The sequence below is a fragment of the Monodelphis domestica genome, chromosome 8, assembly GCF_027887165.1.
Source record: "Monodelphis domestica isolate mMonDom1 chromosome 8, mMonDom1.pri, whole genome shotgun sequence".
In the NCBI taxonomy this organism is placed as follows: domain Eukaryota; kingdom Metazoa; phylum Chordata; class Mammalia; order Didelphimorphia; family Didelphidae; genus Monodelphis; species Monodelphis domestica.
The window spans coordinates 136,507,297-136,532,587 of NC_077234.1; the positions used below are offsets into that span (position 1 = coordinate 136,507,297).

Sequence of the window (25,291 nt, forward strand, 5' to 3'; positions counted from 1 at the left end):
ATTTAGGTACATATATCTCTCCTACTAGATTAAAAGTTCTCTTTGTGGGCAGGGGTTATATTCTTTTTAATTTTCACATTCCTAGCAATTAACACAGGGTTTTAGACCTGGTAGGCACTTCATATATATTTTGTCAAATCAGTTCCTTTATATAAGCTGACTCTCTATCTATTTATTGTCTTTGATCTGGCCAGCCCAAGAGGAGACTATACTTAAGTTTAATGTCTCCTAAGTTAAAATGGAAAGACTATTTCCTATTTGTACTAAATCTAAGTAAATGCGAGTCAACTAATTTCCATACACTTCAGAGAATGGTGAAGCAAACTGGCTGGCACAAAGGCATGCTGTTTGGTGGGAGCAGATGGAAGGTAAGGGCATAAAAATGGTATGGAGCCTCACTACTTGCCCTCAGGGCTAGTTTTATAAATAGATGGAATATCAGAATTTCAGACTTGGAAGGAATCTCAGAAGCTACCTAGTCTAGCCCATCCCCACACAGTATCTCTGACAAATGATCATACAGTCTTTGAAGACCTTTAGTAATGGGCAACCCAATATACCTCTTGAGGCAGTTCATTTCACATTTGGATTACTCAAATTGCTAGGAAGCTTTTCCTTATGTTGAATAAAAAATTGCTTCTAAGCAGAACAAGTTTCATTGCTTTTCCATATGAAAGTATTTCAAATATTTGAAGGTAGTTATTATATCACCCAAAGTCTTCTCTTCTCTTGGTTAAATCCCTCCAATTCCCCAAACATTCCATATATGACACGATTTTTATTTTTCTTTAATGTTGGATGCCTTTCTTGACAGTACCACCACCAAGACTCCACCTTATTGTGACAAAAACTATTGAATATCCCCCTCTGTACAGAACCTGAAGTATCTGTATACTCAATTTGAAACACTGCAGAAGGGTGAATTTGTTGATGTTAATGCAGACACTGGCTTTTTTGAATTATTTTATTTTGATGCAATTGGTCTGAAAGTTGAATTTTTTAAACCATATTCAGAAATATTATTTTTGTGATATTTGGTCTGTGTATCCATTTGTTTTGCAAAATCATTTGAGATACAAGTGATGTCTTTGCCATCCATTTCATTATTAAGTATAATTTCTGGAGTTTGACACACACACATACACACACACACAGAATAGAATTCAGAAAACAAAAGCATGTAAAAAATTCTAGATTCCCTTAGTCGACAATTTAAACCAAAAGTAAAAAAAAAATCAAGGTGCTATGAAGATTTAAAGCAGCACAATGAAGAAGATAAATAATTTTGATTCATCCCTCTTTATTATTACATTTATATCTCCCTATATTTTTATTTATGTTTATTCTCTGGATTAATTTATCCATCCTCTCTTAAGGAGCATACCTTTAGATTCCAGTTTATTTTGTCACCACAAAAAGAACTGCTATCTGACCTAGACTGAATTTACTTGTCTGTCTATAATCTAGATTAGATAGATAAATTAGATGGATTGTTGGATTGATTATTTATTAGGTGTTTACAAAGTGCCAAGTCTTGCCCTTAGCACTGAGGATAAACATAAAAGAAGGCAAGACAATACCTACCCTCAAGGATATTACTTTTTTAATAAAAGTTTTTTATTGATATTTTTTCTTTATAGCACTTAGACTACTTCTTCTTATAATTATTCCATTCTTCTCTCCAAGAGAGCTATCCTTTATTTAAAAAAAAAACCCAAGAATTTAAACATAATAAAGCTAGGAAAAGGGGAAAATGTTCAACAAAATCTATTATAGAAATATGAAAAGAATCTATATGTACAAAACTATATATAGCAGTTCTTTTTGTGGTGGAAAAATACTGGAAAGTAAAGAGATACTTATCAAGTGAGGGATATCTAATTAAGTTGTGGCATATAGATGTGGCATTATACTATTAATTATGCCATAAAAATTAGGAGATAGGTTGTATTAAAGAGACATGGCAAGATGTGTGTGAACTGATGGCGTGAATAAGCAGAATCATAAGAACAATTTATACTGTAAAAAACAATATAATGAAATGAATGATTTTGAAGACATAAACTGATGAAGAAAAATGAGCAGAATTTGGAGAACGATTTATACAATAACAAGAATTGTTAAAGACAACTTTGAAAGCTGTAAGAACTCTCATTAAAGCAATGACCATATGTGATTCCAAAGGATCTATGATGAAGCATAGTATCTACATCCTGACAGAGAAATGATATTTATAATGGAGGAGGCATATTTTTTTTGCATGTAGAATCAATGAGGAAATTAGTTTTGCTTGATTCTGCATATTACAAAAAATTGTTTTTCCTTTTTTCTCTTAAATAGGCTATGGGGGAAAGGAGAAAAAAAATCTTCTGTTGATTAAAACAATAATTTAAAACTAAAGTTTTTTTGGGGAGGGCTCATGGTATAGATGTGAACTGTTGCAATCATTTTCAGATGATGTTACTGTATTATCTTCGCATATTTGTTTTACTTTGTTAGAAAAGACCTCTCATGGAGAGCAGGGTAATCTGTTAATATCTGTAATGCATTGTAGTTATAAAGTACAATAATGCAATTACATCATTTTTATCATACAATAAATTGCATCTATGTTGACTTATGTTATATATAACATATATATATATGTTATATATATATACTTTATATTTAATTTAAAAATATTTATAATATATTATTGTTAAACAAACTCCAATCTAAGTAAAACACTGAAAAAAACTGACATATGAAATGTTCCATACCTATGAGATGCAGCTCCACCCCACCTCGATCTCTGCAAAGCAATGAGATTTATTTTCTTATATCTATTCTTTCATTTCTTTTGCTTTTTGTTTCTTCTTTTTTAAAAATAATTTTATTACATTGTTTCAATTATTTTGTAAATGGTTGTTCTTTCCATTTATATTGTTGTAGTAAGTGTGCATGTATGTGTGTATATGATTTTCCCTGATCCTGCTTACTTTCACTTTGAATCATTTCATGTTAATCTTCACATGCTTTTCTACCTTCATTATATTCATCATTTCTTATAGCAAATCAATATATTCCACTAAATTAATTTATCATAATTTATTTAGACATTCCCCAACTAATGGACATCTACATTTTTTAAAAAACCCTTAACTTCCATCTTGGAGTCAATACTGTGTATTGGTTCCAAGGCAGAAGAGAGGTAAAGGCTAGGCAATGGGGGTCAAGTGACTTGCCCAGGGTCACACACCTGGGAAGTGTCTGAGGACAGATTTGAACCTAGGACCTCTCATCTCTAGGCTGGCTCTCAATCCACTGAGATACCCAGCTTCCCCCAGACATCTACATTTTTAATAGATCTTTGCTACCACAAAAAGTACAGCTTTAACTATTTTGTCGCATATGAAACCTTTATTTTTGTCACTGACCTCTTTGGGATATGTCTAACAGATCTCTGGGACCATTTTCATCTCTAAATTAATCTCTAAATTGCATAATTCTGAATTCTTTTCTGGAATGGTTGTGCATTCCAATTCACAGCTCCACCAACTGGACATTAAGATCGTTCCACAACTCTTCAAATATTAACTATTCCCATTTTTTGTTATCTTTGCTAATTTGCTTGATGTGAAGTGAAATCTTAAAGGTGTTTTGATTTATGTTTCTCTTTTCTTTTAAAAAATGCCCTACTTACTTAGTGTTTCCTTCCTGCTTTCTTTCTTCCCTCCCTCCTTTCCTTTCTTCCTTTATGCCTACCTTTTAAAATTATTTCCCTTGATAATTTAGATATTTTGCTCCTCCAAATGACTTTTATTATTGTTTTATCTTTTTCTGTGAAGTATCCTTTCAGTAGTAAAATTGGTTGTAATATTAAATCTGTAAATTGACTTTGTTGAGATATTTATTAAATTGGCACAGTCTTGCTATGAACACTAATATCTTTCCAGCTACTTAAGTTCTTTATTTCTTTGAGAACCATTTTATAATTGAATCTATAAAAGCATTAAGCATGCTTCAGTAGAGAACTTTTAAACATTTTACACATTTTGTAATCATTTGGAATAAGATTTCCCTTTCTATTCTTGGCTCTTCGATACAGTGACTGATATGAAATGCTGATAATGTTTTTGTGGTTTTATTTTGTAGCCTGCAACTTTGCTGAATCTACTGTCTTGATTTAATAGAGTTAATTTCCTAGAGTTTTCTAGGTAAATTAGTAAAACCTCATAAGGAAATAGAAATCATTTTGTCATCCCTTGGCCTATATTTGCAGACAATTTCTTTCTTTTTTTCTTGCTACTATTATTAGCATATAAAATATCAAATAATAGTGGGAAAGGTAGATATCTTTGATTTACTTCTTTATTTTATTGAAAAATTTCTGGTGTATTCCCTTTGCATATGATTGTTTTTGGTTCTAGATAGCTACTTATTAGCATATTAAATATTCCTATATGATTATATTTTTGTAAGATTTCAGTCATAAATCAGTACTGCTATGTGTCAAAGGCCTTTTCTATATCTACCAAGATAATCATGTGGTTATAGATATTTTGGTTTTCAATATGATTTAATATCCTGCTTCTTTTCCCTAATATCAACTCATCCTAGCCTTACTATATGACTCCTACTTCAATCAGAATGAAATGGATTCTTTGAATTACTTGTCATGGACTTTTTTTTTTATTTTTTTTTATTTTTTTTTAAAAATATATTTTATTTGATCATTTCCAAGCATTATTCGTTAAAGACATAGATAATTTTCTTTTCCTCCCCCCCCCCACCCCCCATAGCCAACGCGTAAGTCCACTGGGCATTAGATGTTTTCTTGATTTGAACCCATTGCTTTGTTGATAGTATTTGCATTAGAGTGTTCATTTAGAGTCTATCCTCTGTCATGTCCCATCAACCTCTGTATTCAGGTAGTTGCTTTTTCTCGGTGTTTCCACTCCCATAGTTTATCCTTTGCTTATGAATGGTGTTTTTTTTTCTCCTGGATCCCTGCAAGTTGTTCAGGGACATTACACCGCCCCTAATGGAGAAGTCCATTACGTTCGATTATACCACAGTGTATTAGTCTCTGTGTACAATGTTCTCCTGGTTCTGCTCCTCTTGCTCTGCATCACTTTGTCATGGACTTTTTTGAGAGCATCTTATTTAAAAATTTTAATCAGTATCCATTGGTGATATTTTCCTTCTATGGTTCTTCTTTGCTTTATCCTACTCTGAGCTAGGAGAATAATATCATATTAAAAAATTTAATAGAATTCTTCTATAAATCCATCAAGACTAGGTTTTTGTTTTGTTTTTGATAGTTCTTATGCAGTTATTTTTTTGTGATTTTAATTTTAATTTAGCTTTAATAAGATAAGCAAAACAATGCATAACAAGAATAAAACATACTTTGTATATGCTAGATAAATGATACATTTTACACACATGCATTATCATTTTAAAATATTTATGGATGGTGTTGTAATGAATAAAATTAATTTTCATTTAAAAATATTAGTGAATTCATGTCCATCATATCCTTTCTTTTAAAAATATATTTATATAGAAATGTATTTATTTATATATTATATTTATTTATTTTTTATAGATTTGAAAACATAAAATAATATGTAACAAAATAATATAATGCATATGGCATTACAAATGTGAAATAAATTATAATAAATGCCCCCAAATCTATTTCTCATTTCCCCACTCCCTCTTCCCTTAAGAAGGCAGGTAATACGATATAGATTGTACACATAGTATCACTATGTTGCTAGAATTGTCTATATACTTGCATGGCAACCTAGTATGAAAACAGTCAGGAAATGATGTAGAGGTCCTGGATTCCAGCAAAAGAAGACAACATTCATAGAGTGAGGTAGAGGAGGAACCATGGATAGGATCCAATGTTTCACATTTGGAAGGAGATAAGGATGATACTTGCAAGAACTCTTATTTGCCATGTAGATTAGACCCAGAAACTCCTAGACTTGTGCTTTTCTTTGAGTCAATCAGCCCATGCTACCTAAGAAAATGTCTAAATCCTTACATAAATATTTGCTAAATTAAATTGGATTGGGGCAGCTAGAGAGTTCAGTGGATAGAGTCAGGTCTAGACTTGAGAGGTCCTGGATTCAAATTTGATCTCATTCATTTTCTAGTGGTGTAACCCTAAGCAAGTCACTTAATCTCAATTACCTAGCTCTTACAGCTCTTCTGCCTTTGAACCAATACTTAGTATTAATTCAAAGGCAGAAAGTAAGGGTTTAAAAAAATAAATTAAATTAGATTGACTTCTACAATTTAGTACAATTGACCTCTACAAATTAGTATTAAGCAGAATTTCATTGTGGATGTTTTAAGAATTCACGTTTCTCTTTCAGGCTCTAATAGTCATGTCCAGACGTGATAAGGGTTTTCTCCTGAAATGGGCTCTCGGCTCTGAGCTATTCTTTGAGCTCTCAAACTTAGCTGCCCTAATCCAAAGCAGGATCTTTACTGTGAGATGACTAACCTCTATATGATGGTAATAAATAAAAATCTACATTTCTGCTTATCCACACTATAACTAGGCAAGGTATGTTTGCCTTGGTCATCAAGTAGTTCTAGGAATCTGGGTTTCTCAGCTATTTCTGCCCAAGTCCTCATGGCACTCACATGCAGCTTAGACCCGGGAAAACAGGGTACTCACCATCTTTTCCTTGTGTTTTCTCTTTGTGGCATTTTTTTTCTTTCTACAGTTACTTCTGTTTTGTTCTCTTTCCATCAAATTGTCCCTATTTAAAAGGGTCATCCTCTTGCTTGTGAATAGTTTACTTCTGAGTATATTTGGAATGAATCAAATAATTAATTTCAGTTGCATCAAAACATAAATAACAACTTGGATTTTTATAATACGTATATGTTAGAAATCATTTTCCAGAAAGAAAAAAAAACAGCTTTGAGGTTAATATTATACATATTATCCTCTTTTTACAGATGAAGAATTTGAGACTCAGAAGGGTTCAATGATTTGTCCAAGACCACATAGTAAGTGATGATGAATCCTAGATTAGGACCCAGATTCCAAACTCAAAATGAGCATATTTTATACTCTACCAGCATTGCTTCCTATAATAATGGAGATGTTCATTTCTGAAACAAAAACCCCTGATTAAATAAGCAATTAATTTAATAAAGAGATAGATGAGAAAGGAACCAACAACGCTTATTTGCCAGGATACTACGCCTTCATCTTGAATGCTGAATCTCAGAAGGTAACACCTCAAAATCCTTTTCATTGATTTTGGTTTGTTTTCACTTGGCTTCCTGGGTAAAGAGCTTCTCAATCTCTTTGGTGCAGGGTAATTGGAGGCAAATGGCCCCTGTAAAACAGGATGGAGACAGCATTCAAGCAAAGTGCCTATAATCTTTGACTCTACAAAGCATCTCAAAGATCCTCCATCAGTCTTCTCTTCTCCTCAGGTAAACCCATTTGTCTAGCCTTGATCTTCTGACTTGTGTCTCTCACCTCCCTATGGCTCTCCTCTTTGTGACCTTTAATTATTAATATTATGTTATTTATTAATAACCACCAATAAATCATTTATTATTAATATTATATAATGCATTAATAGTTATTAATAACATTATTTATTATTTAGTTATTATTATTAATAATAAATTCAAACTTCCTGATCTCTCTATTTCTTATTTTATCTTTTTGGCTTCCATACAATTAACTTCAACTTGAACCCTTTCTCTAGCCTACTCTGTTCTATGCCTGGCATACCTCAAATAAGGCTTTCATCCTCTGGGCTGCTGCACCTGTTTCTGGCCATTGTCCACCCTCAAGTGGAGAGTTTTAGCATTACCTTGTCTACACAGCACCTTAACTCTTGATGTGCTGGGCAGCATTTCGGCATTGGCTGTTCTTTTTGCACTAAGATTAGGGATTTCAAGATTAGGAGAAAGAAGGTGACAGTTCAGGGAAATTAATTTTGTTAATTTTTATTGGTGGTCAAAGATTCAATCCTAAGTAGTTTCAGATTATAAAATGCCACCATAATCTTGGCTAGACGGTATCATTGCAGCTGCTTAATCTTAGTATTCAACAATGTACATACCCACTTTTTATGCCAGAATAATGGTCATGGACACCTTTGGACTATAGGGGTGCTCTGAAGTTTTGAACGATCAAAGTACAGACTTTGGGAAGAACAGGAGCTTTACTTCAACCTTGATCTGCTCAGAAGGTTTCCTTATATTATTATATATATTATAGAACTCCTACAGAGTTCTCCTGTAGAACTCCTGTAGAACTATAGAACTCCTATAGAACCTTTTCCCAGTCGGTTCACAATCTTCCCATAGACAGTTAGATCCCAATGAGGCTTAGGATGCAGCTACTGGAATGGCTTCACAGTGGAGCAGATTTCTCAATTTTTTTCCTTCAACGATTTCAAAATTTCCTTGATATTCAAAAATGCCTTTGAATGTTCATGCTCACTAGCCCATCAATGACCATTTCCTGACAGTGACAACCATACTGAATTCCTTAGCCATCCTGCATCCCTTCTGGGCTATCTCCTTAGCCACTGACAGCCAGTATATCAGGATGCTTTACTGTCTTCCAAGGGGACTCTAAAACCAGGAAAATAAAATTTTTTTTTGAATTTTTTTTCTATTTGTTACTTAGACTATATCTGCTACCTTATAGTATGTAGAAGAGAAATGAATCTTTTTTTTTGTAGTTTTATTTCCTATTTTTTCCCTTGCTAAGAGTAGAAAGATGGTCAAGGGTTAGTTGTAAGGAAAGAATTGATGATTCTGTTGTTATGTCAGTTATCTAAAAGGAAGTATATTGAGAAGACCAATACTTTTTTGGCTGATAGACATTTAAACCGATATCCTTAGCCTCTGGTTTATTTTCTGGCTTCAGGAAATTATGTGACTGAGTGAATAGAGATCAGGGGACCTGGAGTCAGGAAACCTTAATGAAGTTCAAATCTTGTGTCAGACAAGTACCAGCTGATACTTTCTAGTTAAACATGGTCTTAACCGGCTTACTAGCTTGATACTGAGTAAGTCACTTAACCTTTGTCTCAGTTTGATAATTTATAAAATGGAGAGAATAATGGTACCTCCTCACAGCTGTGAAGATCAAATGAAATAATAGATGCAAAGTACTTTACAAACTTTTTATTACACTAACACATACTAGCTATTGCTTTTCTTATTCCTATTTGAAGGAGACATTTATGAATTTTTCCCTAGTAGACTATAAGTGCCTAGAAGGCAGGTACTCTATTTTAATTTTCCGTTTGTACCCTTAGCTCCAAAACTGGTCCTCGTATATATTAGTTGGTTAATTTCTGCTCATTATGTTTTATTATCATTAACGATTGCAAGTTGAATACAAATCTCAATAGTGAGCAAAGAGGTCAAAAGGACTGAGTAGTAGCCTATTAGTCATTAAATCTGTGCTCTTTCCACCATTTCAGAAAGGGTCAAAAATGGTGGAAAAAGCACAGATTTAATGACGAATAGACCTAACAATAAGGTAAGATGTTTCTGTGAACTAACTCTCTGCTTCATCTTTGGCAAATTTTGCTCCATTGCTCTGATTAGATTCCTTATCTATAAAATAGGCATATTTTACCCCTTATGGTTGTGAAAATAGTCTACAATGTGAAAAAGTCATAAAGGCACAAATATGCACATCACATATATGCAAGCTGTCGTTCACCTTCAGAAATGCTGTTGAGTGAAGTAACAGTTGTGACTTGATGGCTTGTTCAGAAGATTGGCTGAGAGGACACAGTAAAAAATTGCATTCTCTTGTGGAAATGAATTTATCAAAAATAAAACTAATTTCACCATGGAGTCATGCTTGCAAATCCAATTATTTATTTTACAATATTAAAATGTTTGCAGGAAGGGGCAGGGTGTTGGTTGAAGTCCAAATCTAATATAAGCCTGCTGGACACAGATGTGTTTTTCACAGGATGTGGGCTATTCGCTACCTTTAACTTGCTTTCACTTCTGGGACAAAGACGTTCCCAGTCATGGATGCTGTGAGCAAATTGGCTCTTTTATGTGAAATGCTTACAGTAATTTGTAGTGGGCCATTATTATTTGAAGTTTGGTGTAAGTCTCAATTGAAACATTAAACTTTTTATGAACTGGAAATCTTGGAAATCCTTCAGAGGCAAGCTTATATTTATGATATTATAGTCAACATTTCCATTATATCCTATTTTCAGGGATTTATTAGTTAGTTGTAAAAAAATCTTTTGGGGCTAAATCTTGGTAAGAGCCCCAACTGTACTGTTTTTTACTTAGCCTTAAAAATGAGTATCTATAATGGACTAAAATGGAATATGCCAATGGCACTATCAGTTATGGCTTTGGTCTTATTGAATATTGTCAGTAGTATCAACAGTTGATCCTGTCTAAGAACATTAGGGTTATCTGACTGGAATATTTTTCTTTGATAGTTAAGGATGGGATAAGATTGGATTGAGGTAGGTAGGTTGCACAGTGGATAAAATGAAAGTTGATCTTACTGAGTTCAAATCTTGCCTGCGACAGTTAATGCCTATGTGAAGTGGGCAAATTAACTCAGTTCCTCATCTGTAAAATGAACTGGAAAAGTAAATGGCAAACCACTCCAATATCTTGTCAAGAAAACCCAAAATGGGACAATGAAGAATTGTATATAAATGAAACAACTGAAAAACAATTGAATTTCTCTCTATATTATTTCTTCTCTTTTTCCCGCCTTTCCATGATTGGTATCTAAGATCAAGGAATATTAATGTAATAATTCCAGAATTTTGCAAAGCAATGATTATGTGGTCATTTTGGTAGGGAAATATTGAAGTATAGAAGAAAGATTGCTGGATCTTTTTTTGGATGTAGGTTGAACAGTGCACATAGCATTATATACAATCAGAAAAAAGAAAAAAAGGAATTATAGGTATGCATTTTTACACAAATACTTATATTTATACAAAATTTATTTTTTGTGGTGGCAAAAAGCCATAAATTAAAGGAATATGTGAAATACTACTTTGGTATAAGAAATGAGAAAAGAACTGATTTCAAAGAAACATGGAAAGACTTGTATGAACTGATGCAGAGGGAAATGCATGCATGAAATTATGCAAAACAATTTACATTGCAATCATCAATATATTTCTGTTTTGAGATGTTAGTGTGGTTTATGTGTGTACCTTGGAAGGAGCTTTGAGAAATAGGAAACATTAGGAGAGAATTGATCTAAAGGAAAGAAATCAATAGAGCTGAATCAAACAATTATAAATAATATAATAATATTGAAATTTAATTGAAATAATATAAATATCATAATATACATTATATCATTAATTAAATTGTATAATAACAATAAATTAAATTATATAATAATATAAAGTCTTTTACTGAAGTTCAGGGGTGTATGGGGTGTTCAGGGAGGGGTAGTATCTCTGGTATGGAGGGCTTGTCGTGCCCTCCTAGGGCAGCTCTCCAGCCTCTGACACCCACCTGACACCCAGCTCTCACTTGTGGCTCCCAGTAGCTGCTAGCATGTGGCAGCGGCCACACCCCGGGCAATGGCTTCAACAGGCTGGCTAGCGTTGCTCACCCAGCATGTGAAGACTGCTTCGGCAGAACAGAAGGAAGAAACCAATAAGAAGGTTCAACGGCTGAGATGGCGACACAGTAAAGCACTGTGGAGTGCTTTGGGCATGTTGGAACACAAAGGACAACACGGCCATCCAATGCAGCTGAGGAAGTCTCCAGGTGTAACGACTTTTTGTGCCACTGGACCCAGGCTTCCAACGCCGAGAGAGTGGGACTGTCTCTGTGCATTGACTTTTCCTCTTAAATCTCCTTCATGCACAAGTGTCTTTGTGCACATTCATCTATCATAGATGAAAGCGCACAAAGACAATCGTCATTCTCGGCTTCCGAGAGACTACTACCATACCATACTGAAGTTCAAAAAATAATTTTCACAAAATAAGAAGGTAGAGGCATGGAGGCATGACTAAATAGCTGTTTGTCTTTAAAATATAGGAAGGTGTTATTTGACTGCAAATTAAATATATTATTCTGAGAAGCTAATTGAACCTTGGGCTTCACAAGGTTGTCGTCCAGGATCAGGAAGGTACTGGTTCCACTGCAGTTTCTCCTGGTCATACTACTCTGGTAGTATTATGTTCAGTTCTTGATTCCACATTTTTAAAAAGAATATAAATAAAATGGGAGTGTTAAGGGAGGGATCAGCAGAATGATTTACAGCCTTGAGATCATGCTATCTTTTGATCATTTGAGGGACCTGGTGATGGGAGGATTTGGGGGCATGTAGCTGTCTTCATGTGTATGAATAGCTTCTTCAGGGTCATAAGGCAGATGTAGTAGACTCATTTCTTAGTTTCAGAAGATAGGACAGGGAACATTGGATAAAAATTGAAGAAAACCAAATTTCAACTTGAACTATACAAAATGGAAATACAGTACCTCAGGAGCTAGTGAGTTCCACTCACTAAAGTGGACAAAATTAGTACAATGATGTATGTGAGTGTGTATACTCTCTCTCTCTCTTTCTCTGTCTGTCTGTCTGTCTCTCTCACATACATACACACACATATATATATATATATAGTTAATGATTTTTTCTCACCTATAAAAACGCCAATCAGATATTCTACAATGCTCAGAGAGTTCCTTGTAGACCTCACAATTGGGAGGGAAGAATTTCTTTCAAAAGAAAACAGAATCTGATAAGAACATATTAATTAGAACAAAATTCCTTCTGTAAATAGCAGAGGGCTAATGCCATCCCTCTTTTTGACATTCAGCCTTGGAGCTCCATTCTTTCTCCAACTTCAGTGGTTGCTATTATTGTAAAAATTAAAATTAACCTCAAGAATTTAAAATATTATATTTTAAGAGATTGATTAATGATCATTAGAAATAAAGGAATTAAAAAGGTAACAAAATAAAACCACATGCCCATGGCTAATCTACCTGTTTAAAAACCCTGTGCTCCACCACAGCCACCAATAGGAAGCCAAGAGAGTGAGACCAGGAACCCCACCCAATATATCTCCCAGTCTATGTCACCACATAATGATAGGAAGCCAGTGGGCTCCTGGGAAATGCAGTTTTTAGGGTAACAGATTTCCAATTACACAAGCTTTACATCTAAATGGCTCTCCTGATGCTAATGGCAGCTGTTCTCATTAGCAGTGACCTTAGTCGAAGTTGTGAGCCCATGTAGTGCCTTGAGTGACCCATCAGAAGCAGGACTGGAGCCATTATGCAGGTGCTCTCTTGGGATATAGAGATAAATCATTTTTTTCTTATATATATGAATTTTTATTGAATGAATTTAAAATAGACACAACTTCTTAAAAGATCCATTGCAATAGTGCCCTGCATGGCTAGTTTGCTTACTGTTAGCAGGACAGAGAGATGTGACCTTTCATTTAGGTAGTTGGGGGATAACATTGACCATCCTCGTTGACTTAGTTGAGTTTTGTTTCCTATCCATGTTGACTTGATTTACACTGTTGAGGTCATAGTTGTTAATAACCTCATTGGGTTATAATGCCAGTAATGGAATCTCTGGGTCAAAGAATATGAACAATTGAATAACCTAAACACAATTAAAAAAGCATTTATTAAGGGTCTGCTGTGCTAGGCAATAAGACTTCAAAGACGAAACCAAATGCCTTCATGGATTCTGCATTTTCCTTTGGGATAAGAAGTCAAGTAAATGCAAAGCACATGAATTAAACACAAGTTAATTAATTTTGGAAGCTAGATGAAGAAAATGCTAACAACCAAGATGCTCTAGGCAGACATTGTGGAGGAATTGGAACTTGAGCCAAGCCTTGGTATTCCAAGAGGTAAGGAGGGGAGAGCACACGTTTCAGGCATGGTAGATGGACAACCTGGTTTGAAGACGGTGATGGGAGATGGAATGTTGTGTATGGGAAACAGCAATCAGGCCAATTTAGCTGGAATGTGGAGTGTGTGGGAAGGAGGGATGTGAAATCTGTCAGGGAAGATAGGCTGGAGCCAGATTGTAAAGGCTTTAAAATGCCAGAGGAGACTGTCTTTGATCCTAGAGGTAATGGGGAGCCACTGAACTTCTCATGAAGGGAAGTTCTGTAACTCAGAAATGTCATTCTGGCAGTTGTTTGGAAAAATGGATTAGAAAGAGGAGACACTGCAGGGAAAGTAGATAGGTGAACAAAGTCATAGTCAAAGTGAGAGGAGATCATCTAGAATCATGACTGTGTGCTTCACTAGGAATCAGGAAGCCCCAAGTTCAACTCTGGGATCAGAAACTTACCAGCTATGAGAACCTTGGCAAGTCACTTCATCTCTCTCTACCTGAGTTTTCTCATTTGTAAAATGGGGATAATAATATCTACCTCTCAGGGTTATTGTGAAGATAAGAGGAGATAATATTTGTAAAATGCTTTGCAAACTTAAAAACCCTAAACAAATATAAACATTAGCTATTATTATCATCATCCTATATTAATTTATATAATTATTTATACTTATGCATTTTGTTATTAAATAATATTTATTTATCTTAAATTTATATTATGTAATACATACAATGATAATTATGTATAATATACCATTATAATATTTTCAACCAAAAATATAGGTGTGGGATGATAAAGATGAGCATTTCTTTTAGGTTTTGAACCAGAGTGAGTGAAAGAATAGTGGTCTTCTTTAAAGAAATAGGAGTTAGGAAAGGCATGGATTTTGAAGGAAGATAAATTCTATTTGGTAAAGAATACTTTTGAGATGCCTGCAAGTCATTTTGGCAATGTACAGTAGGCAGAAGCTTCTGTGGTTCTGGAGTGCAGGAGAGAGATGAGGGCAGAATAGTGAACTGATGGAACATTGGTGAGAGGGGGAAAAGAAAAGACCTTAAAAACTTATGGGGGATACTTCTAGAAGGGCAGGACATGGTTAAGTCACAAGCTTTCTGTGCCAGAGTTTCTCATTCCTTGATCCTCTGAGAAGTGAGTCAGGATTTGAGGTACTGGGGATCACTCTTAAAGATAGCTTTTTCTAAGAGTTTGTGTGTGGATGGAAGGAAAGAAAGAGAATAGTAGATTGATGTTCTTCTCCCCTCCCGCCAGGAGCTTCTTTGAGACATATAAGTTTACCCCTTTTTGTTTCTTTCCCCATTTCTTTTAGTATTAACCTCTTTTTTTAGCTCTTGTTGTATATATATGTATATATACACACATGTATTTGCATTTATGCATATATCTATATATCTATATACCTATTTATGTCTTGTCATTTCATCCTATACCATTTGTCACTGTTCCTTCTAAGTCTAATCCTTCTAGCTGCCCAGATGATAATAATAATTTTAAGAGTTACCAATGACCTCTTTTCTTATAAGGATACATAACATTTTAACTTATTGAGACTCTTAAAAAAAGGTTTCTTTTTTTGTTTTGTTTTTCTTTTTTCCCTCTTTTTTAATTACCTTTTGATGATTCTCTTGAGTTCTATGCTTGGGCATCAAATTTTCTGTTCGTCTGGTCTTTTCTTTACAAATTCTTGGAATTCGTCTATTTTGTTGAATGACTATACTTTCCCCTGTAAGAATATAGTCAGATTTGCTGGGTAGTTGATTCTTGGTTGTAGACCTAGTTCCTTTGCTTTCTGGAATATCATATTCCATGCCTTTCAGTCCTTCAGTATGGATGCAGCCAGATCCTGCATTATCCTCACTGTGGTTCCATGGTATCTGAATAACTTCTTCTTGGCAGCTTGTAATATCTTTTCTTTGGGCTGATATTTCTTGAATTTGTCTATAACATTCCTGGGTGTTGTCAGTTGGGGATTAAGTACAGGAGGTGATCTGTGGATTCTTTCAATCTCTACTTTTCACTCTTTTTATTGGAGCAGTTTTCTTGAATCATTTCCTGTAGTATTATGTCCAGGATTTTTCTTTTGTCATGGTCTTCTGGTAGACCAATGATTCTTAAATTATCTCTCCTCGAATGATTTTCTAAATGCTCTCTTTTGTGAATGAGATGCTTCATATTTTCCTCATTTTTTTTCATTATTTTGGTTTTGTTTTATAGTGTCCTGCTGCTTTGTGAGGTCACTTAATTCTAGTTTTGTATTCTGGTTCTTGAAGACTGGATTTCATCCTTGGCTTTTTGGTCATCCTTCTCCTTCTGGTCTGATTTTCTTTGGAGGCCATCTTTCATTCTCTTTACCTTATCTCTCATCTCCTTTGCCTCATCTTTCATCTTCTTTGCCTCATCTTTCACCTCATTTTCAAGCTGGTTGATTTTGGCTTTCAAAACACTATTTTCTGTTTACAGATGACTGATCTTAGTTTTTAAATTCTTTTCCCAATTGTCTTCAGCCTCTCTTAATTGTGTTTTGAATTGCATTTTGAGTTCTTCCAAAGCCTGTATCCAATTCACTGGGATTTCTCTTTTATTGTTTGCCTCCTCCTCTATTCCATTTGCTCTTAGATTGTTGCTTGTACAGAAGCTGTATATTTTAATTTTTCTTCTTTTTCTGTTGTTTGCTCATATTTACCCCCTCTTTGCTCCTCGTATTTAGCTCCTCTCATTTTTTTTTTTTTGGTTTTGGGACTTTCTGTCAGTCTCCCCTCTTGGTGTTTTGTCAGGAGATCTCTCTGTGCAGTCTGTGGGGGATGGGTGCTGGAGTTTGAGCTTCCCTGTCCTCTGGAGACTTTTGATTAGATTAAAGTTCAGCAGTCTGTGGGGTAGGGGTGTTGGAGATTGGGCTTTCCTGACCTCTGAAGACTTTTGATGGGATTAAGTTCAGCTGGGTTGGGCTGGATGTGCTCTGAGGCCAAAACCTCCTGGAAGGCTGGAGCAATGTGGAGGGTCTCCATAGCTCTGACCAGGCTGCTTGCTCTATGCTCCCTCTCCAGCTCCTTCCCTACCTCCTATGTTCAACACTCTGAGCCTGACACAGCCCTGCCTGCAAGGTACACCATCCAGATCAGCGCCTTTGCCAGCCTAGAGGTTCCTGCTGACACTGGAGGTTTAGTGCTCTAGGTGGGGGGGAGGGGTCCTGGGACCTTCCTTCTGCCTTCCCCTTAAACCTGAGTGTCTTTGGATTCTGACTTTTTTTTGGGGGGGTGTACCTTTTGGATTGAATCCAGCAGGAGTTTTTCTTGGCTCTGTCTTGTTGTTACGTTTGATTTTCAGTCCCCTAGGAGCATTCAGTTTGTGATCGGTAAGAAAGGGTATTCAGAGGTCTGAACTTCTGCTGCTTCTAGGTCGCTATCTTGACTCTGCCCTCATAGGATAGTAAATTGAGAATATAACAGGAGCAAATTAAGATTTTATTTTTTTAGCAGATTAAGACTTCAGAGCTTCTGGTCCTAGGCTGTCACATTCTGAACACTATGACTTGGTTCTTGGCCAGTCATTGCTTTCTGCCTCCTTCTTGAGCTTCCAAAGTTTCTCTTTTTCCTTCTCTTCCCATCCCCATCACTTTTCTGATGACCATTTCTTAGGGAAGCTCTTTGCTCCTGATATCTCTGAACAAAGAGACCTGATTGGCTTATGTGTGTTCTGTTTCTGATCTGCTGATACTAACTTCACTGATGGGTTTCATTTCCTACTTCTCATGCCCTTATGACTGATTTCATGAGTAACTCTAGGGTAGAAGTAATTTACTGTAGTTTCTCACTGGATTTCTTGGTAATTATCCTGTCTGTTGTGAACTTCAGGGTTGGGACGGAACACGTCTATGGGACCAGGTCTAATTGCTTGCTGTTCAGAGAGGCATTCTGCAAGTAAGTATTCTTCATTTTTATACTCCTCCAACTCAAAGAGCCCTTGTTTCAGTCATTGAAATGAACGGCACTAATAGCATGATGAAGCATTAATGGAGGACTTCATATACATGTAGAATGACTATTAATCTAGTGATGGGCAATCTAGATGAGAAGGTAGAACCATTTGTGTTTTAAAATTGCCTCATATTTCCTAGGAGATTACTGTCTAATCTCTCCAAAAAGGAAGTAATTCAAATAAATATTTTCCTTATTTATTTTGTCTTTAAATAGTCAGGGCAATTTGAAGAATACTGACTGAATGTGCTTGCACCAGGACTTACTATATTATCTGCTGATTTAAGATTCCCTACATGCTCACTGACATGCTGAGGACAGAAAGAAAGCAGGGCATGACTGTAAAATGTTATCCTTTATAATGCCTTTCAATAATGTGACACTTTTCAACTATTCAGAGTTCCATAAACACTGAACCAATTAATCCTCTACCCACCACTGTAGAGTATTATTGTTTTGCTCCATTACAATGAAGAAATGAGGTTGAAGCTAAGCTCTTTTCCCAGGAAGAAAAGCACAAGGAATCGTTATTAAATCTTAGATTGGAACTCAATAAATCCTGGATGATAATAGTTATGATTTAGGAAGAAACAATATGCTGATATGCTCACTTGGCATGATTCTAAATTTATTGCCCCAACTGAGCTTGGGAATTAAGGGTGGTGGGAAGGCTAATGCTTGCATTCTGGGTCTCTCCTCTGTTGAGGGGAAGATGTTTTTCCTTTATGGCCTATGGAGCCCCAAGATACAGAAGAATGTCATCTAGAATGATAATTCCCTTCTCTACTTCTACCCTGGATCTTAGACCTACTTATTTCAAGCCCAAGGGGATGAATGACCTTTGAAGGTATATAATTGAAAATATGTTACCTTAAAAAACCCCTACATTTCCCAGGAGCCCACTGACTTCCTGTCATTACATACTTCCTGTAGATAGGGATATTGGGCAGTGGGGTTCTGGCCTCTTTGGCTTCCTGTCTCTAGCATGGTGGTGGTAAGCGTGGATGGTTTTGAACAGGCTGATTAGCTATAGGTACATGGTTTAAATTTTTTTTTGTTACCTTTTTATTCCTTTACTTCCAATAAATATTTTTAATATAATATTTTAATTATTGATGATTCATTTTAATTTTTACAAAAGGCCATGAGGCAGATTTGGGGGAGAATTCATGAACCCAACTTCTGTAATTTCCACAGTATCTAAGACCTAGAGGAAAATGGTGAAATATTGACAAGATGACTTCGTTTCTTGGCTTTGGTGATAACACTTCTGATAATATATATTTTTTTTTTAAGAAATAGGGAAGATTCTTCATCTCTCTGATCTTGTTGACTAGATCATTCATATTGGGTTGGAAGAAGCATTTAATGGAGGAAAAAACTGGGGGACTTCTGCTTAGGAATCCAAGCAGGGTTTTAAACACATTTTTATTGATATATTTTGGTTTTACTTGGACTACATTTCCCCCTTTATACTTCCTAGGGAGACTTCCCTTACAACAAGTACATTAAAAGAAAGAAAAAGGGGAAGAAGAGAAAAAGTACATTCAACAGAATCCATTAATACAGAAAAATCTTGTGTTATATACAGTGTTCCAAATTCACAAAACCTGCCTTACCCTCTCCCATTGATTTCTGCAAAGAATAGAAAGAGTTGTCTTCTCATATCCTTTCTTTTGGGTACAGCTTTTTATTTTTAATTTTATATTTAGTTTGGCTTATTTCGTAGTGGTTGTTTTTCTGTTTACATTGTAGTCATCGTGTATACTGTTTTTTGTTTTTTTTTGTAGGAGGGAGAGAGAATCAAACACTATCAGTTCCCATGGATGTGAAGCAGTGTGTGGTAGAGGCAGGCCATAGAGAGCTGAGCTTGGAGCCATGGTGGTTGGGTTCTAAATTCTATCTTTCATACCTAATGGATGTACTAATTGGGGAAGGCACCTTTCAGTGCCTTAGGCGGCTCTCTAAGACTTCATGAAGTTTCAAAAGTACTGAACTTTCCTACTTTAATTTCCTTAAGAAGATAGGGAATTTCCTCTTCCCCAAGTTTCCTGTACTGATGAAATCAGATGTCTAGTCCTTGTCCCTATTTGTCATGTAGAAAAAGAAAAGGCCATCATTGATTATTGTCAGTCTCACTTTTTGTCCAGAATATTGGTATGCCTACCTCACAGATGAAGAAACTGAGGCTCATGAATGTAGTATGACTTGCTTATGGTCATACCCTGTGCATGGCATAGGTGGAACTCAAATTCAAGACATCTGACTCCCTCCAGATCATCGGAACAATAATAAAAACTCACATTGATGGAGCATTTAAAGGTTTAACAAAGGGGTGTTCTCACAATTTTGAGGTACAGAATATGTAGTATTATGCCCCTTTTACTGATAAGGAAACAGAGATTCTGAGAGACTGGCTTGCCTAAGGTCATATAGCAATTATTAGAAGTAGGATTTGAATGCGACTGTCCTGGTTGCATGTCTAGGGTGAATGAAAAAGCATTTGCTAAATGTACACTAGTTCTAAGTACTGGGGGTACAAATGGAAAAAGAAGACATTGTTTGCTCTCAAGGAGCTCATGCTGTAATTGGGGGAGACAAGACCTAGTATAGAGTTCGTTTGCAGGACAGATAGCTATGCCCAGGAATCCGTAGGGTACATTGGGATGTTCCCCAAAATGGAGATTTTTGATGGGATGACCCATACTTTCAAGACATGAGGAGGCCATAAAGTCAGTGTAGGAAGGGGCTTCTGGAATTCTTCTGCCAGGAGGAGAGATGGAGCTCAGTGTCCATCTAGGACAGAAAGAGCAGAATGTAGCCTTGGCAAGAAGGTTGGAGTAGGGCCTGGATAGTCTTGATGGGAGAAGGAGATTGGAATGGGACATCCATCCTTACTTGATGCTAGCTGTCCCTGGAACCCTCCATTTGCCCCATTATACCATATTGGGCAACAAGAAAAAGAAAATTCTAAACTCTGTCACCTTGAGTTTTCCTCCTCTTTTGAGGCCCATATCTAATTTGAGTTCCTGCTCAAAAACATTGACCACTACAGAAAAGCATAGGTATTCTACTTTGTAGAGCTTTATTTCATTTCTAAGTGAGAGTTTGCTTAAGTTTATGTCATTGTACTTTTTCTAAAATGGGGGGGGGGAAATCCAAGTTATCAGGGATGCACACACATACACACACACATATATATACACACATTACAAATACTTAGTGATTTGTGTTTCATACCATTTAGCATGTGCATAAATTTACTTTTAATAATTTAGAAGTAGTGGTTCAAATCTATCATATTAAAGATTTTGAACTTAAAAGCTTTCATTTGATTTGTTTTGATAGAGGAAAAACAAGTTTCCTTACTCTGAAGAAAATAATAAGACTACTAGCCATTATGCATACAATAGCTTTTTTGCCTTATGACATATAATCTTTGATCAGCTCTTAGGGGAACTTGTATTGTCTCTTCTTAGGATTTATCAGCAACTTAATGCAGTGATCCCTACACATCTGGAAGGAGAAAACTTGCATGTAAAGGGAATGTTGGAAGGAGTCTTTCCTTTTTTCTGTCTAGTTTGTTCTAGCTCAAAAGTTGGGACTAGAGGAAAGAACCTCTCCAGATTTATTATTGTTATTGATATGTTCTAAAATGGAGAAATATCACCTCCATCTTATCATCTAGTTTCAAAAGAGAGAGGGGAACTCTTCCTACACTGGAATTTTCCTACTTTTTATGAGACTTAGCCTTGAATTGTGTTTCCAACATTTCCAACTTTATGATCCTTGAAGAGTCACCCAAACCTCAGTTTCCTCAGTGGTCAAATGAGAATAATAATTCTTGTGATTTCTATCTCCCGGATTTAGAGGGAAAATGATTTGCAAATCTTAAAGTGCTACTTTGATGCCACCTACATATTCTATTACTCCACAAACTCCAGTAAGGCTAGATGAGGAGGAGAAAAAGTGGAAAGGGGGGAAACAGGTAGTATTAGAAAGATTTACACTAGAGCAGTCCAAAAGTCTGGGTAGAGGTGAGCCTGAATGTAAGAGCAGAATGAGGGTTCCAGAAGAAATATACTTCTTTTTCCTTCACTCTAGATGATATTAAGTCCAATATAGAAGTGATTTCCTTGATCTGTAAAAGGAGGATGATAATAGTTTTTCTGTTTTATTTCATAAAATCCAGCTCATGAAATGCAGAGGAAATCAAAGCTTGTTTTCTTCCACCTGATCTTTATTCATCACTCTTTTGCTCTGATCTAGTTCTTCTCTTCCCTAAACATTTTCCTTCAACAGTTATTTCATTGTTTTCTACTTATTTAGCATCTCTGGGCATTGCCAGTCAACCTGACCTTTGTCTTGCCACTGGACTTGGATGTCTCAGGAAAAGAGAGACTGATGACTTTGTGCAGCTCTGTCTGTATCCCCTAAATTCATTTCGTGCACAAGTCAAGTGATGACACCGGTCCTCTTCAAAACGAAGAATAAACAACAATTTATCCTTTGAAGTGAACTCTAAAGTGAATAGAATTTTAACCATAATTTATGACATCCTTTAATTGACGATTCTTTCCACAAATCTCACTTAGAACAGATCTGTCTTATGATATAAAGTTGATTAAATGAAGTAAGAAGCCATATGAAGGAACTTGCATCAAACTTTTAAAAACTATTTCATGTGCTGATGTACGTAACTAGGAATTAGTATATACAAGTATAGGTTTGGCTGATAAAACATGTGCCCTTAGTAACAACAATAACAACTAACTTTTCTATGGAGCTTTAAGTTTTGTGAAGAAATTTTAGTCTCATTGCAAATCTGTGAGATCCATGTTTTTATTGAAGGGAAACGAAGCTCAAAAAAGGTTAAATAACTTATCAACGAGATGTAGCTGACAAGAGTGTGGGGCAGGATGACAAACGCAGCTCTTTCTGACTCCAAGTGCAGCACTTTATGAACCTGTGCCATGTAGCCAATACCTAGGAAACCTTAGTTTATTTTTTAAGCGATCTGTTTCTTAATGCAAAATGGCTGTGTAAACTCAGAATTCTCTTGATAAAACGTAAAATTGCAGCCCCCAAACATATTAACCACACAGGAAGGAATGCCTTGAAGGATCGGTTATGGTATCATGTCACACTTTGAATCAAACCCAAGTTGATGATGACTGAACGTTCCCTTACTTCCTTCGGACAACTGCTTGTTGACCCAATTGGCAGCCTTTCTTGGCAAGTCTCAGTAGAGGGAATGACTGGATGGACATGGCATTCTATGAAAATGGCACTATATTAAAAAAAACAACTGAAAGAAAGCTTTTAAAGTGATGTTTAAGAGAGTATAATATGGAAGATTAATGCTTGAGTTAAATTCCTCCCAAATCTGGCAATTTTTTTTCTAAATGGAAGTGCTGATTCATTCAATATTTGAAGAAGACCAGGACAACATTTTTTTCTCTGCTCTTTTCCTCTTTCTATGTCAAATCCCTATTTTTTTTTTTTACTGTCGCTGTCTTTCCTCAGTTTTATTGCTTCAAATCCTCTTACCCCGATTGATTTTCAGCACACACAGTGTTTTTTCCACTCTTCCTGCCTGCCCTGATTGCAGTGAAGCATAGGAAAACCACATTAGTTAGGATTAGAGTACAAGAAATTTCATATATCTTGTGTGTTTTGATTTTCATAACCTCTTTGTGAAATAGGTGAGGTAGGCAGGGTATTATTGTTCCATTCTTCGGAAAATTACCTTGTAGTGACACATAGCACCGTCTTCAGAGAAGCAAGAAATCCTGCATTTCTTCTCCCATATTGCTTTGCTGCAAATTCTACAAATCCTGGCTACCTTCCTTTTTCTCTTCTTCTTTTCATTCCTTGTTTATGGGGTCTACAATTTAGATAATAGATAACTCTTCCAGGTTTTTTTTTTATTCTTTTTTGGGTCATGGATTATATTGGCATTCAGATGAAGCCTGTGATCCCCTTCTCAGGATAATGTTTTTTAATTGCACACAATAAAATACAGAGAATTACAAGGGTTAGTGAAAATAAAAGTGTATTTTTTTCTACTTGTGTTCAGGCCTCCCTGAAATTTTTCAGGGCAAGTTTGTGGTCCCTGAGTAAAGGGATCACAATATAATCCAGTTACATCATTTTACAAGTGAGAAAACTGAGACCCAGAATATGAAGTGACTTGCCCATGTCCTATAGGTAAAGAGAGAGAAACTAGATTAGATGAGAGGGGAGAGTCATCAGAGGGATGAAGACATAGAGGCACTTTATTTCACTTTAAAAGCCTTGTCAAAAAATTAGGCATAGCCAAAGGGCACTAAAAGACTTTCTACCCTTTGATCCAGCCATAGCACTGTTGGGTTTGTACCCCAAAGAGATAATGGGGAAAAAGACTTGTACAAGAATATTCATAGCTGTGCTCTTTGTGGTGGCCAAAAATTGGAAAATGAGGGGATACCTTTCAATTGGGGAATAGCTGAAGACATTGTGGTAAATGTTGGTGATGGAATACTATCGTGCTAAAAGGAATAATCAAGTGGAGGAATTCCATGGAGACTGGAACAACCTCCAGGAAGTGATATAGAGTGAGAGGAGCAGAACCAGGAGAACATTGTACACAGAGACTGATACACTGTGGTACAATCGAACTTAATGGACTTCTCCATTAGTGGCAATGCAGTGATCCTGAACAACCCAGGGCGATCTACGGAAAAAAATACTATCCACATTCAGAGTTAAAATGGTGGGAGTAGAAACACAGGAGAAAAACAATTACTTGATTACATGGGTTGTGGGGATACTGCTGGGGATGTAGACTCTAAATGAACATCCTAGTGCAAACACCAACAATATGGAAATGAGTTTTGATCAAGGACACAAGTAATACCCAGTGGAATTGTGTGTTGGCTATGGGAAGGGGGAGGGGAGGGGAGGGAGGGAAATAATATGATTCTTGTAACCAAGTAATAATGTTCTAAACTGACTAAATAAGATTAAAATAAAAAAAAATAAGGGGAAAATTAAGCATAGCAGGAAGGAGAGGGAGTAGGTATACTGATGTCTTCCGATGGCAGGAGGGTAAAAATGATGGCATGTATGTCGATCAGGGAGGATTTCTTTCAATAAGAAAGTCTTGTCATCCTTTGGCCCTTATTATGTTGAGTTGCAAATGGCGATGTAAGGTAGAAACAATCTAATTCAGGGTCTAGATTCCCACATAATACTCTATAGCTTTGCAAAGGGTACCCAAGGCTCAGGGACTGACATAAGACAAAGCAAGGGGAATAATAGTCCCCACTCTACAATATTGAGTATAGAAGTGAAAGGTTTTTGTCTTTCGTCTTTCTGTGAACTTGTCATTATGCTTCGTGAATTGATGTCAGTCATATAACCCTTCTTCAAGTTGCT

The 25,291-nt window shown here is 35.9% G+C and overlaps 1 long non-coding RNA gene across 1 annotated transcript in view; it reads left to right on the forward strand.

The window, feature by feature from the left end:
• LOC103104088 (uncharacterized) overlaps positions 1-24,768 on the forward strand; it is a 90,638-nt gene extending 65,870 nt beyond the window's left edge. Inside the window, exons 3-6 of the long non-coding RNA XR_471548.3 lie at positions 6,967-7,244; positions 7,331-7,452; positions 17,750-17,815; positions 19,663-24,768. This is a non-coding gene — a long non-coding RNA (uncharacterized LOC103104088). The remainder of the gene's footprint in view (positions 1-6,966; positions 7,245-7,330; positions 7,453-17,749; positions 17,816-19,662) is intronic.
• The last annotated feature ends 523 nt before the right edge of the window (positions 24,769-25,291 follow it).